This window comes from Zonotrichia albicollis, chromosome 2, assembly GCF_047830755.1.
Source record: "Zonotrichia albicollis isolate bZonAlb1 chromosome 2, bZonAlb1.hap1, whole genome shotgun sequence".
In the NCBI taxonomy this organism is placed as follows: Eukaryota; Metazoa; Chordata; class Aves; order Passeriformes; family Passerellidae; genus Zonotrichia; species Zonotrichia albicollis.
In genome coordinates, this window is record NC_133820.1 from 43,560,502 (window position 1) to 43,574,270 (window position 13,769).

Sequence of the window (13,769 nt, forward strand, 5' to 3'; positions counted from 1 at the left end):
AGCAGGTTGCTATTATTAAACAAATTCCAATCAGAGATGGCCAGTGCCTTTATCTTTTCCTGGTTTTCTTTCCCAAACCATGGAAGGTAATGTGATGGCTGAGAAAATCACAAAAACAGCAGGTTACAAGGCTTACTTCATAAGGGAAAATAAACTGAAATGCATTACCTTAAGTGCTTTTAAAAAATAAATCAGCTCAGCAAGCATCCCAAATCCTCAAAACCTATATAGGAAGTTCTCTACTTCCAAAGTGTTCCCCTTCTCCAACCTTCTAGGTCTGTTTTGGTTTGTTTTTTTTAACAGCACAATTATTGGAAGGTATCCAGCATGAGCAGAAATGCAGCTGAAATCATTGCTTTGCAAAGTGTGAGGAATGAGAGATTTCCCTTTCAAGCCTCCTCTGCAAACTACTTCCAAAACCAGTTGAGTCTTGGTCTACTTTATAAAATAGTATAAAAAAGATGTTTTGTAGGTTTGCAGGCAGTACACAGAGCAGAATTTGCACTTGCCCAGGCCTTACCAGCAGACCATGTCAAGCACACAGTCACAGACGATTTTATATACCCAAATAAGCCAAAAACCTCTGTGCACAGCCTACACACATGCAGTGACAACACCCTGACAGCTGCTAGTTGTCAGCCCAGACAGAGCTTGCAAAATCAGAGTGGGGTTCACCCCTTTTGCTGTTTACCTGCATATTTTCCATGAGTCTTTCCTTAATGACCTGTTAGTTTAACATAGACAATATGGCACAAAACAACCAGTTTAACGCCCTCACAGGATGCAATCGCGCAAAATCCCAAATAAGTGGGAAACTTTGACCTCACCTGTTTATGTTACCTTTCTTGCCCTAATCCTCACTTTCGCCTGTTTAGCTCAGAGATCTTTGTGGCAACACACCAACTACTTCACTGAAGTTTCAAGAGATCCCATTTTCCTTGTCAAAAATCAGTTATTTCACAAAATAAAGATACTCTTGCTGTGATACTATCTATTTTGGTTAACTCCTTTTACTTCTTACCTGATCTCCACTTGTTTCTAAATTCTCCAGATTTGTTGTCAAGCCTCTGCTTCCATCAAGGCCAGATTAGTTCTCCTGAGAGGCTTACAGGCTAAGCTGCAGTTTGCTGGTTGCTCTGCAAGATGGCCAATGAAGAAATAGCACACTTGAGACCTCTGCTCCACAGAGATTTGGGCTTTCTTTAAACTAATTTGCCTTTCTGCTTGCAATGCAATTCCAAAGAAAGCATTATATAGCAATGAAGTCATAATGTCAAAGTGTTATTTACACTTTGATTGCAAGGGAACTGTTTTGTTAGCTATGCCCACTATTTTTGTTTGCTGTGGTGTCACCTTCTGTGGCAGAGAGGGACGTCATAAAAAACATCAGAGGAGCACTTCTCCCTTGTCTAACAAAGTAATCATACAAAGTGTGATCGCTGGTACTTACTGCAGATCAAGAGAAGGCAGCTGATGAAACCGAAGTTTGTCTGAGCACATGAGATGGCTTTTCTTATTATTCCAATTGGAATGGAAGGTTTTGATCCTGCAGTTCATCCACATGCCTGCAATCTGAGCCAAATTCTCCTGTCAGTCACGCATTTGCCACACAGTCCTTCCAGGTGTAAGTCTACAGACTTCCATGCAATCAAATCACAACATATTTAGCCTACTGTTATCTATTTTTCCTTTTCACCAAATCTTTTATCCAGGCTTCTAGGATGCTGCAGAAAGCAAAGCATATCACAAAACCTCCCTATATTAAACATACCAAATAAGTTTAAAGAAGAAAGGTGAGACACGGCTGCCAAAGAATGCACTGACCTCCAAGAGAGACCCGAAGAAAGCTGGAGCAAAACGATGGCTGGCATCCACAGGAACTGAGCTCCTCAGACAAGTTCCCTGACCTGAGAAAGCCCAATTCCCACAGCTCAGTCAGAGGGGACTGCTGGATGAAGAACAAGACAGACAGACTGTCCCTGACAGCCTGCCTGCCTGCCTGAGGCAAGGAGTGACACTCACTGAAGCATTTTCAAGGAAGACAATTCTACCTGGTTCATGAGCTACAAAACCAAGCAGCTTATCTAATACTGTAAGAAATGCATGGATGCCAGAAACTTTCACAGTCACTACTGCATGCCCAAGTCACTTTGAGCTCTGTGGGAAGGAAAAGAAGAATGGATGTCTTCAAAACCACAAGCACTTACAACGAAACAAAATTACAATCTCTATTGTTTGTTAACAGCACTCAGCCCGCAATATTCAGCTGGGGAGCTCTAAGCAGTAAGGCTTAAGGATTTTAAAATGTTTTATAGTACAAATTATTACTAACCATCTTTATCAGCACAAAATTTAGACTTCTGTGGTGGTAACAAAGGACAGAAGAGATTATGCAAAGAGAACATGTCTCCAGTTCGAAAAAGCACACAGTCTAAAGAGACAAATCAGGGACTACACACTGCTATTTGTGCTTCCAGCTCCAAAGCTCATACATCTCAGTTTTTCAAATGTAGTCCAAGACAGAAGTAACTGAAAAATCTGGGCTTCTGACAGCTATTCCGTGTTGTGACTGCAAAGCCTTGGAATCCTTGCCTAGGGCTTCCAGGCTTTACCTCCATACAAACAATACACAATGTTAATTAAATGCACAAAAAGGAGGCTGAAAGAACACTCCTAAAATTTGCAAATCCAAGCATTTGAAGGCTGCAAAATGCCAAAGTGAACGTCAGCTGCACCACCTTAATTATTGCCCTTTGAATATATCCCTTATGGTGGATTTTAATTACCTGAGTTGGTGCTGTTTTTTCCAGAGGCCCCAGCTTCCTCATTTGGTTCAAAAAAGAACACTCACTCAAGAGGAGATTGATGTCATTTGTCTTTAGGCACCAAGTTTATGCAATCGGAGTCTTAAGTAAGCTGAGTCTTCTTTGGAAATACAGAGCTTACCACAATGAACTTACAAAACCATAATTCAGATATCTCATAGATTTGTCAGTTATCCACCTTTTAAAGCAACAGCAGCTCAATTCCTTTTCCCCCCCTAATTTCTTGCATGTTCCAAAGTTTTATTCACTGTAAACTGGCCAAAACTGAAGAGGGAAAATATTAATTTATTCTATAATTTTCTATGATTTTCATCATGATAGAACCTCAGCATTTCTTTCTTATTTTTATATTATCCTAGAAGATGGAGGAGTTAATCTCTCCAGTCCTATAAGGAACATCTCTTGCTCAGTCTCAGTTTCTCACTTCCCATACATCCTGTCATTTCTGTTTTGTTGGTCCAATATATTTGTCCCCACACACATCAAACTGTTTAGGCAAATCTTTCTCTACTCCCCCACAGCCAATCCAACACCTTCATAAGGCCAGTCCTAGTTTCCTGTTTATGTCCCCTCTCTACCATCATCTCATCCAGCCTCTGTCATTCTCCCACCCACTGTTTTATTTTACTGTTGAAGTTTAGCACAACTCCCCAGAACATAAGAAGTGAGGTTCTTTTTTAAAGGCTCCTGACTTGGCCAAATTTAGGTCAATTTTCACAGGCACAAGAAGTGCAGACCTGACACATAGCCCGTCCTCTTGCCAAACCAAAAAAAAAAAAAAAAAAACAAACAAAAAAAACCCAACCCAAACCAAACCAAAAACAAACACCAAAAAAAAAAAAAAAAAAAAAAAGAAACAACCCAAAATCCAAAAAATTAACAAAAAACCTATACCACAAAAGCATCTGGGCTTCTAAGATATTTTAACACAGAAAACCAACTTATTCTTCTCTTATCATACTGGGAAATGACTAACAATCTCTGGCTGAAATTTCAGGGGGAGGTAGGGATGAGTCAGCCTAAAACAGACCCCTGGCTGAAAAGCATCAGAGTTAATTAAAACTAAATGGTCTCAAACAGAGGCCCCATTACAAGTCATTAAAGGAAATAGATTAATTTTTTGCAAGTTATGCTTTTTTGTGGTCTCCATATGAGCTGTGATTACCCTGGTAAAATAGTCACAATTCTGAAGAAGTTTGAGTTATGGTCTACTGACTCTTAATATCAGTTCAGTAGATTTATCTCAGATTGTAAACACTGAGGGAATTAGGTTTTCACAGATTCTTATTAAATGCTTCACCCAATGGGATCCATACAGCAAATTGGTATGTTTTGAATAGGTTTTGTTTTAAATGCATTGCATTCTTTAGTGTACAAAGGCTACCATTTTTTTCCTCCATTCTCCCTTTTCATTAGAACCAGTAGGATTTAATTTCCATGTAGTATTACCAAGTCTAGTTCCCTGGCTCATCATAAGTGTGTGCCTTGAAATCTTAAGCATTTATTGTCCTTGTTATTGGTGGTTTACCATTTGGAGATTATAGAATTGGTCTGGAGTGAGCATGTTTGCAAACACTGATGCAGAATCCTACATAATCAAGATTTCTTTTAAGCCCTAGCTCATTAAGAAAGGCTCAGGCTCTTTTTAAGGTACATTTACTTATGAAAGTAAACATATGTCTTTCTCACTTTCCTGACCTTCAGTTTCAGTTTTTGCCCTTATATGCAAGTCAGTTTTCCCCTGTGCAATTTGGGTCCAAATTCCCTTTTCAGAGATTGGGCTGAAGATTCTGCTGAGAGCAGACTGGGAGAGACATTGCATTTCTGAAATCGTCTGTTTGGTCCTCAGCTCAAATTAAACTCCTCTCACTGTTTATATTTATTGTTTAGACAAACTGTGCAGGGTCAGTGGTGCCTGGCACAGCCTAATGAACCCTGATGTAACTGGTAACTTGACTTTGGCTTTTCTTTAAGATTACTTCACAGGTTTCTTGGAGGTTGTTGTATTTTAGCAAGGAGAAGTATTATTGACAGTAAATGAGCCCGCACATTTTTCAGCTGTGATTCTCAGAACATAACTGATAACATGACTGGAAAGGAATCCTTGAATCATGAATTTGTGTTCTCTGCTACTACAAGCATGGGAATCAAAGCTAAAAATAAATGTGTTTGGTTTCTGGCTTAGCAATGATTGCCTACTTCACATTTCACACATCTTTCCATTTGTTCTTGTGTCAATATTGTTTTTTACATTGAACAGGTCATCTCTCTGCAGAGCTTTAGCTTTTTCCAGGTATTCTGAAACAGCAACAACAGACATTTCAAGATTTCATTTGCCTTCATCTAGGCACATCTTACAGCTCATCCACAGTACACTGGTAGCTGGCAACTGAATCCAGATGTTTTACCCCTACTCTTTCTGCAAATCTCCTGTCTTCTATCAGATTTTTTTCCTTAGTCCCCACTATATTACTTCTATTACTCCAGTCCTCAAGATTATGCAGGCTTCCTACATGATGTTCCATTTCTTCTTTGTTTTGATTTTGTCTTCCAAGTTTATGTCATTGCTAAATTTAATTAGCAAATTTTCTCTTGCCTGAAAATTAGCCCTGAAAATATTGTTAATTTAGTGCTTTTATGGGTTTTTGTTTGTATTGTATCACTGTTCTCTTGACATGCCTATAAAAACATTTCTCTTTATTAGATCTAAGTAGTTATCCAAGCAGTTAGCACAGTTGTTACTTTTTCTATAAACTTTAAAAGTGTAATTTTTCATGGTTACTTGGCCCCTAGGTGGACTGGGAAATTGTTATGGCACTTCACTCAAATTCCTCAATAATATGGTAACTAAAACTATTTCATTTGTTAAGTTCAGAAATGTTGTCTACCAAGAAGAAATGCACCTGTTCATGGTTCTCAGGACTATTTTTCCCTAAGAATTCTGGAAACTCATTTCAGTCACATATTGAATTGTTTTTTTGAAATTCTGAAGGCTAGAAATCAAAGAAAGTGGGAGAAAATGAGTGTTTATAACAAAAGTTTCAATTCTGGGAAACCAGTGGCATTACAGAAAATTAACAGTTGTCTGTTGTTATGCACTGGCTGAATCTGACCCCAGGTGACATGGAAGTTTAGGCTTGAGAGACTTCAATGTGGCACCCTTCAACAGGTCAAAACTCATAGAAAGGTAGAATAACTGAGAAGCAGCAGGCTTGACACAGTACTTGTTTCTAAGATCTTCTGTCTCAGTGTTATCCTTCAAGTAACATCTTATTATCTGTCTTGAAGTATGATGTTTAACATCTTACTGAGGAAAAAGGGTCTCTTGATACTCAGTGCCCTCATCTCACCCTCATGAAACCTTCAAAGCTCCATTTGATTCAGATTGGGCCCAGCATGTCCACAGCAAATAGCAAACCCACTAATCAATTTTTAGGCCCAGAGCACCTCAGTAGAAGCAGCTGAAAATAAAGAAAACCCAGGAAAATCATAGCCAGTCCTCTGAGCACAGATTGTGCTTGAAATGGCTGGAGAAAGTATCTGTCAAGGGTGCCAATACTTGGATTTTGTGATCAAGGTTAAAACCTGGGAGTCAAGAGGCTCCACATAATCCACAGCCTTCCTGTCATCTCAGCCAAGGCATTTAACAATCTGTTGATTTACTGCCCAGTAAAATGAGCAATGTTTCACTGCATCTTGTAATAGTGCTGTGAAACACGCTTTTTAATGCTCATGCAGTATTCCAATATCACTGTGATTTCTAATTAATTGTATTACATGAGGGATAGAGATGCCATCTGAGATGTGACTGCATGCCACTGGGCAGTGCTGATCCATACACCCAAGTGTTGACAGGGACAGGTGACAAGTAGAAGGCTGCAGACAGGCTCAGCTGGATTCAAAACAAGTCCACAACACATGGTTATGCAATAAGGATTAGACTGCACATCTCTTGACTAGCATGCATGCTTTGCTACCAGATGACCTCATCTCTCACAAATGAGTTATGATTTCTTTATGGAAGGAATACCACTCAATGCTTCTTCTTATGCTGCAAAAAATTACATGGATTTGAACATAAAATATAAGCAAACAAAATAATCCCCCATAGAAAAAAATACTATATCTACTTGAGTGAATTGAAAGAAACCCAGTTGTGTTAATAAAGCTTTGGTCTTAATAAACTTTCAAAGCAATTATGTGAATGCAATGATAAACAGGCATGACGTCTCCTAGTAGTAAAAACAGCAACTTCACTAGTCACTCACTCAAAATGATCTTCCTGTCTGACACTGAAGGTCTCCTTTGCTTCAGCCTCATGGCATCAGGAGCAGACAATGAACAAACATACCTTATCAACAGCAACTCCAGCAAAGACAAGCTTACAAAATGCTCTCTCTGCAGGAAAGCACAATGGACATGGGCATGGTACAGCTCAAGGTGAAGGTGCAAACACAAAACCAGGCATAAATCAGTCATGCTCCTTTTCCACAGTTCCACAAGCTTTCCTTTGGCACCAGAGACAGACAGCATCAGAGCCAACTACAAGTTGTGATTGTTCCCTGTATATCTGGTTCCCCACTCACCTTTGGTCAAGCTTGCTGCTGCAGCTGTCTGGTTCAAATCCTTCTAAGATGGGCTGCCTCCTCCTCTCAAAATCTTTCATCGCCTGTTCATAAAGAAAAGCAGAGCTCCCTTTTGCTTTCTGAACTACTGCTATTGTACTTTCAAGGCTGTAAGCAACACATGAGTCATTATCAGTAACAACTGAGAGAGGGAGAACAAAAGAGCTCACTTCTTTCCTACAAAGAAAGTTCTGGCACGCTTGCTAACACCTTTTTGGATCGATGCTTTCATACATGTCGAGGGAATGTGATGTCTGATTAGTGGTTCAGAAGGACACGTGGCAGGTGTGCACCAACATCATACAGAGAGATGATTTACACTTGAATACACAGTTTACCTACAATCAAACTCAAATCCAAGGTGCTTTGGTAACAAGTGCAAAAGGGAGCACTACTAGCACAGGCCCTCCTGCTCACACAGTACAGTGAATGCCACTCACAACCCAGATACACGAAGGAGAAAGACAAAACTGAGTGTGAACCAGGCTGAAAAGTTTCCAAAGAGTGTAAAGACAGTGTGTTGAAAAGACTGCTGGATTTCAAGCCTTTAACCCAGTCTTGCAAAACACAAAGACATGCTAAATATATTTCAGTGCTACATGAGAAAATATAGTCCCTAGAAACTGTATTGGTACAAAAATATTCATTGGAGTTACTCTAAATCACAGTGGTAATTTATTTGTTGGTTTTCATGGTACTTCATAGAGAGAAAGTTAAGTATTAGTGAGAGCAAGCACAATTCAGAAATTGATCTTTCTTTTCAAGTTCAGCAGAATATTGTGTTTTGCACCTACACATTTCTTTTTCCTGGAAAAAAAACACAGGTAAAAAGAAAACAAAACAATTATATTTTTTGTTGATCTATGGCACTATGCATATTAAACAGCAGCAGAGATTTCAGTTGGCTCTTTTGGAGATTGTATTCCTAAACATACTGGAAAATTAGTCGTTTCATCTCAGGGCCTTCCACTGTTTTTTCAACATTTACAGTTCTTAAAATATGGTTCTATGTAACCTCAGATAATCAAGTAAAGTATGTTCATAAGTAACTTAAAAATTCTTTTAAAGTTGGGTGTAGCAGACATATTGAGACAACAAGCATTCACTTGATGGACTCCCTGTTCAATACAGGACCTTGTTTTAAGGCAAGCAGTTTGATTCTGGAACAAGCTTCAAACAGATGGAAAGCAACACAATGAGAACAAAAAATGAAGGACTGCACACTGTGCAATTTTGTTAGCAAGTGTCACTTCACTGTCATGAATAGGCTATGGCAGCTAACAGCAACACTTAAGAAATGCAAAGCCAAGGATCATTTTTGTATTACATAATCCAGAGGAGGGGTTGGAAAAAACAAACAAAAAAAGAGAAATGGCCTTGAGAAACAAGAACCTCTAAAATGTGAAGCTTTTTCTCTGCCTTTAGCTTCTTAAACTTTTATCTTTTTTGATTAGAGTGGATTTAGTGGGCCCTTGCAAACCTCATGAAGTTCAACAAAGCCAAGTTCAAAGTTCTGCATAGGAGTCAGGGCATTCCCAAGTAATGATTTTACCTATATTAATTTGTATATGTCTTGTTACCTCAGAGATTATGAACATCAAGTGGTTTAGTGATTTCCTGTGTCCATGATTCACCTCATAAAATAACCTTGCTTTTTATACTTACAGGGGAAAAAAATGTCCTTCCCATCAAAGCAAACAGCATGATTAGAAAACAAAAATCAGTGGTCTGCTAACTCAGTGCTAGAGGTGCAAGGTGGCCAGTCATGACCACAGAGCAAATAAACCTTCTGGCCATTTTGTGTGAGGCAGTAACCTTTGGGGGCAGAGTAGGGGAGCAAGGTCCCTTCAGTTCCTGGTGTCTAAACCAAACAGGGTTTGCAAAAACAGATTTTCAGTCCAGTGGCCAGGCCTAGTCACTGTGATTATACTCACATTAGTAAATTAAACAAGTCTGGGACCAGTCTCTGCCCCTGAGGCCAGCTGGCACAGTGCATCCAATGTCGAGTCTATGAAAGCCCCAAAAAATCTGTGAAAGCACAGTCTGCCTATTTGTAATGTATCCCCTAGCCCACACCCTGGAATATTTTGGGATACTGCTCATTGGCCCAGGCTAAAACCATGTAAGGATTATGAGAATCAGTGACAGAGCTGAGTTCAGGACTCAGGAACATCCCTGGTGCTGTTTAATTTGCTGGTATCGGCAGAGCTCTGAAGAGTCTCTACAGTTCCCACACTTTGATCTGTGCCAATGCCCTCCCCAAGTCCTCGTGGCAAGAGCCCTCACAGGCAGTGGCATTTCTTACCTGAAATCAAAGGCTCCCAGGTGTGTTGTCTAAGAGCTCAGACTCCTGTGCACTGAGCAATTCCCCTGCTGCTGTGATTCCTGGCTCTTCCCTACTGCCCATGCACTGGGATCCTTCTCTGCACACCAGAGCTGCCCTCTGGTGCAAATCCTGCCTCTGGCATCCAACTGCAGTGAAATGTAGCCAGAAAGGGGAAATGTCCCAAAGCTCCATAGCTGCTTGCTAAGAAAAGCTGTGCTGAAGCTGTGCCTGAGCTTGCCAGGGCCTGCTCAACAAGGATTTTCTGTTTGGAGGCACTATGACTACTTTTACTTTCTGTATTTCCAAGGCACCTTTAAATGTCAGACTAATTTTGGGGAAACCAGCTGAACCTCAAGAGAGAAAACAGGGCACACAGATTCCCTGGTATATTGTTACCTGAACTACAGATTCAGCTCCTCTGCAATTATTCATTGACATTAATGTGGATGGAAGTGTTTGCCAGCATTTTCCAGCATGATAATGTCCAATTTCCCCCCTGCAAAACCCATCCAAGAATTCTTGGCATGTTGATACCCTCTGAATGATTCAGCCTGCCATAGAAAAAGGAAGTAGATGAGGGAATTTTAGGAAGGAAAGGGGCTGAAACCATACACACAGCTAGGAATAGTTAACTGCATACAGAAGAAGCAGGAAATACAAGGGCTTGGGCAAAGAAGGAAAATAGGAATACAGACAAATAGGAAGGAAAATACAAAGACTTATTTGCATGGAAGGAAATATGGAGAAAAGAATATGGAGGGATTCTGAAATGAGGAGAAAAGAAAATGGGACAAATCAGACCAAAGGGAAATTATATATGTCCTGGTATAGAGCAGGCAGGAACATGAGAGAATCTCGTTCAGGGAGGAGAGAGCATACACAAGGACAACCTGGAATGGGACAGAGCCACCAATGCCACCAAGAAGAAGAAACTGATGAGCCTAATTAATTTAGTAACAAAACCTGTATGTTGTAAAATGAATTTTAAGAGATGTTTCAGGCTTGAACACTCAGTTTTACAAATTACAAAATTAAGGGCTTGAACTTATACATACGGGATCTACTATTCTCATCTCCTTGTGGCAAAATACAAAATAAAGCTCCTACAGGAGCGCACCAAGAACAATTGTTTGGAATGGCACTACCCTCTAGTGGTCAAAAAATACAGTTATATGTACACCAGGAAGTAACATATTCACAGCAGGTCGTACAGATAACTAAAAGGTACAATCAATTCCAATCTGCACTCCAGTAATCCACCTCAAGACCGTGCTGTTAAATCAAACATCTTATTAGTCTGTTTTAAAATGAAAAACTCATGACTAGTCATCTGGACAAGTATCTGTCCAGGGCTCTGAAAGAGACTGGGGCTTTTTTCTTCCAGATCACATCTACAGAACATCATTGCTGGGAAAAGCAGTTGTTTTGATGCATAATTTTCATGAAGGTTTTTTGGGACTATGTAATGACTTAACACAGTCGTGTCTCCTTCCTTGCCTCACTCAGGTTTTTTTGACATCTAATCTTGTGCAAACAGTAAAAGCCAAATACTAACTGCTCTGGCATTTTCTCCTTTCCTCTCTTTATATCATCACTGTTCAACTACTGTGTTTCCTCTCTCCTGTTAAAAACAGCCCTATTTCTCAAAGCCAAATGCACCTTCCAAATACTCTTTTATCACCAGACTTCTCAAGCCCAGATGTCTCAAGGGTCCTACATTTCTGGAAATGAGGAAGAGCTTGTCATGTCACTCCCTTCTAGAGAAACAATTCTGTATGTTTCAACTGATGTTTTTGGTAGGTTGACCTTCAACTCAAGGCAGGCTAATGTTGCTTGGAAGTAACAGATTTGTGTATTGCCTCCTTGCGGACCTTGATCAGGCAAAAGTCATTCCTGCGAGGTCTGATACACTGTCATTGATGCCACCTTGTGGCAAAAGTACTGGATATTGGAATTCTGGAAAAACATTCAGCATTTGCCCCTCCTTGCAGGTGCATTGAATAGCAGCACAGTGGTTATTGCTGCTTGCAGTGCTTCAGTTTTAGAGTTCATAACATCAGCGTTTGGACACTCCTAAAAACATATCATCAGTCTGTAAAAGAGAGGGGGGAAAATAGGATGAAGCACCACAAAATACATTTATTTTTGTTTTATTAGGTATAACCAATGTCACATGGCACAACCATTCATGTGCTCAGAGCTTGGGCATTTTTTTCTCTTTTCCCACCAGAAAAACACAGTGGCAAGAGGTATACAACCCATTCCAAATACTGTAAAATAGCACTGCAGGGAGAGACTGAAGGAAAATTCAGCCCCAGCCTAACAGGACAGGAAGGATTTCCCAGTTATCTCATGCTGGGCTCACCCTTCTCAGTTACCAGGCCCAAAGAATTATCCTAAAGGAGCCCATGCCTATTTTTCCAGGACAGTCCTGATGCCATTTGGGCCCTGCTATGAATGCCAACATTACCACATTCAGCAGAATGAGGCTGAAGCCTATTTTTAGCATTGCTTCCACTGGAGAAGCCTGGGAATCAGCACCTGCTTCCTCCGGGCACTCTGTCAAACACCCTTCTCCCAGCAAGCGAGTAGGAGGAAGAGGCTGAATCAATCTGTGCACCTGCATTTTGCACCACCAGGTCCCTAAAAACACAGGAAAGAACCCCCTCTCATTACAAAATGTGGTGAATGTAAAAATTTTCTTAAGAAAGGATGTTCCTTAATGTTTGATCTTTGTATATTTTAAGCCTCATCAACAAGAAAGGAGGTTTTATTCATGAAACAGAGCAGCCAACAAGCTCTAAGTGATGTCCAGGTGTTAGAAACACAAATTAATTGTCAGTAGAATTGCCTTGTAAAGGTTTAGAGCTTAACATGTTTCCATGACCTCAGACCTAGGGGGAGCTTGGGAAGAAGGATGTACTGCTGATAGTGGACACAACACAGAATTTACAGGCCGCAAGGCCATTTAGCAGAACTCACAAGATAAGGAAGAAACTAATAAAGACAACTCAGCAACTGTGCTGAATCAGCTCCAACTGGGTAAAAGGTAATTCTGACAGGGTGAGATCCCGACCACCAGCTCACGCACCCCTGACCCAAGGAACACACCGACTCCAAAAAGATAAACACTGAGCACGCAGATTAATTAGGATGAGAAGTGAAAGAATTATTAACCAATAGCAGACAGAGTACTAATTAATAAGAGAACTGTGCAATTTGTAGTCGGTGAACAAATCTTATGAGGAGTGGCTGAAGGCACTGGAGGTGCTTAGCCTGGAGGAGGTTCAGGGGGGACCTTATCTCTCCACAGCTCCCTGAAAGAACACTGCAGCCAGGTAGGCGTCGGTCTCTTCTTGTGACAAGTGAGAGGATGAGAGGGCAGAGGCATTAGCTGTGCCAAGGGAAGTTTAGGCTGGACATTAGGAAGAATTTCTTCACAGAAAGGGTGATTAGACATTGGAATGGGCTGCTCAGGGGGGTGGTGGAGTCACCGTTCCTGAAGGTGTCTAAGGAAAGACTGGATGTGGCACTCAGTGCCATGGTTTATTGACATAGTGGTGTTCGGTCACAGGTTGGACTTCATGTCATGTTAGAGGTTTTTTCTAACCTTATTGTTTCTGTGATTCTGTAATTCCTTTGTGTGCTACAATGTATAAATAGTAAAAAAAGTTCTGATAGTTGGCATGCTCCTTTTGCTGAACACCGCCGAGCACGCAGGCTTGCGCAACTCCAAATAAATAACCAATGTTTCTCTCACGAGCTCGCTGCAAACCGCGGGGCGAGGGATGTGACCCCCGCGGACAGGCGGGGCCGTGTCCGGTGCCGGCCCCAGCCCAGCCCAGCCCAGCCCCATCGCCTCCGAGCTCCCCCTGCCCGCCCGGCCGCTCCCTCAGCGCCCCGCGCGCCCCGCCCGCATGCGCGCTGCGCAGCGCCCGCCGGAGGGGGCGGCGCGGCCGAGCCCGTGCCCGGCTCCGCGCTGGGGTCGGAGCC

General features: G+C 41.2%; 1 protein-coding gene across 2 annotated transcripts in view; it reads right to left on the reverse strand.

The window, feature by feature from the left end:
• The window catches only part of PAK1 (p21 (RAC1) activated kinase 1), a 93,360-nt gene that overhangs the window by 79,100 nt on the left and 491 nt on the right, over positions 1–13,769 (reverse strand). The window contains exons 1-4 of one of the 2 annotated variants that reach the window (XM_074534995.1): positions 2,787–2,931; positions 1,825–1,907; positions 1,451–1,572; positions 1,022–1,136 (exon numbers count right to left, since the gene is read on the reverse strand). The exons of the other annotated variant lie outside the window; for it this stretch is intronic. The gene's annotated coding sequence lies outside the window, so the exon portion shown is untranslated. Of the gene's footprint in view, positions 1–1,021; positions 1,137–1,450; positions 1,573–1,824; positions 1,908–2,786; positions 2,932–13,769 lie in introns of those variants that run through there. 2 annotated transcript variants of the gene reach the window in all.